At 38.3% G+C, this 1,696-nt stretch overlaps 1 protein-coding gene across 1 annotated transcript in view; it reads left to right on the top strand.

Annotated features, from left to right (window-relative positions):
- Positions 1-1,620: 1,620 nt before the first annotated feature.
- The window catches only part of LOC107153662 (sodium/potassium-transporting ATPase subunit beta-3), a 1,511-nt gene continuing 1,435 nt past the window's right edge, over positions 1,621-1,696 (top strand). The window contains exon 1 of the mRNA XM_015499194.2: positions 1,621-1,696. This exon is cut by the window's right edge and continues 145 nt beyond it. The gene's annotated coding sequence lies outside the window, so the exon portion shown is untranslated.

The following is a 1,696-nucleotide window of genomic DNA, read 5'->3' as shown; positions in this document are numbered from 1 at the left end:
GCCCCCAAATTTATATGTTGAATCCCTAACTAACAATGTGATGGCAATAGGAGATGAGGTTTTGGGGAGGCACTTAGGTTTAGATGAGGGCATGAGGGTAGGGTTCTTATGATGGTATTAGTACCATAACAAGAAGATATCAGAGCTCTGTTGCCACCATGCAAGGACACAGCAAGAAGATAGTTGTCTTTAAGATATAAAAGAGAGCAGACAACCTCCACCTGTCCTCCATGTGGAAGGAGGAGCAGCAGAAGACCCCATAGAAGCAGAGTGACCATGCATGCATGGTAGGACTTGAGCTCCATCTACCATCTCTTAGGGTGGCTTTTCCCACTGGCTTCCATCTAGTGACAACAGCCAGGACTTACAAGGCCATCATCCAGGTTCCTGCAGGCAAGGTATTGGTAAACTACAGGGACACTATAAGATTATAAGGTAGAAACTGTAATACCTCAAATCCACACTGCTAGAAAGGAAGACACACAAACAATATGAAGAAACAAGGGAAAAAAATGCCCAAAACAAACCAAGTTGATACAATAATAGATTTCACTGATAGCACAGTAGATGAAATGTCAGAGAAGGAGTTCAGAATGTACACAATTAAAATGATATGCGAAGCAAAGAATGAATTAAGAGAGCAAATATAGGCAATAATTGACTTCTCCAACAAAGAGATAAGATAGGAAATATAGGTAGCAAAAGATTACTTCAAGAGATTGAGACCCTGAAAAAAAAAGACAAATGGAAATCCCTGAAATGAAGGAAACAATAACCCAAATAAAAAAATCAATAGAAAGTGTCAACAACTGACTAGAATACTTGGAAGACAGAACCTCAGGCAATGAAGATAAAATATATAATCTTGAAAATAAAGTTGACCACATAGTAAAGATGATAAGGAAACCATGAACAGAACATCCAAGAATTATGGGATGACATGAAAAGACCAAATCTAAGAATTATCAGGATAGAGGAAGACATAAAGTTATAAACCAAAGGAATGTACAATCTCGTCAATGAAATAATATCAGAAAATTTCCCAAACATGAAGAATGAATTGGAAAATCAAATACAAGAGGATAACAGGACACAAAATGTACAAAATTACAACATATCCACACCAAGGCACATTACAATGAAAATGTCTAGAATACAGAATAATGAGAGAATTTTAAAAGCCACAAGAGAAAAGTTTTAGATTACATATACAGGAAACCAATTTGTATCTCAGCAGATTTTTCAACCCAGACCATCAAAGCTAGGAGATCCTGGAACAACATACACCAAGCTCTGAAAGAAAATGGATACCAACCAAAAATCTTACATCCAGCAATATTTCATCATCCAGATTTGATGATGAAATAAAAACCTTCCATGATAAACAAAAATTAAAATAATTTATAACAAGAAACCCTACACTACAAAACATCCTTAGCAAAATATTCCATAAGGAGGAAATGAAAAACAACAATGAAAATCAGCAAAGGAAGGAATCACACTAAAGGAAAAACCAATCAAAGGAGAAACCAACTCAAGTTAAAAACCAAAAATAAACCAAAATGACTGGGAATACAAACCACATCTCAAGGCTGCGTGGCAGAGTCGGCTCGAGTGCTCCCGGTGAGGAGGAGGTGTCCTCGGCTGTGCCGCCCTCCGCCGCCGTCGCCGGGCTGCGCCGCTAGAGCCGGGACGC

This window comes from Marmota marmota, unplaced genomic scaffold, assembly GCF_001458135.2.
Source record: "Marmota marmota marmota unplaced genomic scaffold, marMar, whole genome shotgun sequence".
NCBI classification, from domain to species: domain Eukaryota; kingdom Metazoa; phylum Chordata; class Mammalia; order Rodentia; family Sciuridae; genus Marmota; species Marmota marmota.
Note: the sequence above shows the minus strand (reverse complement) of the source record. Positions and strands in the feature narration are given on the sequence as shown.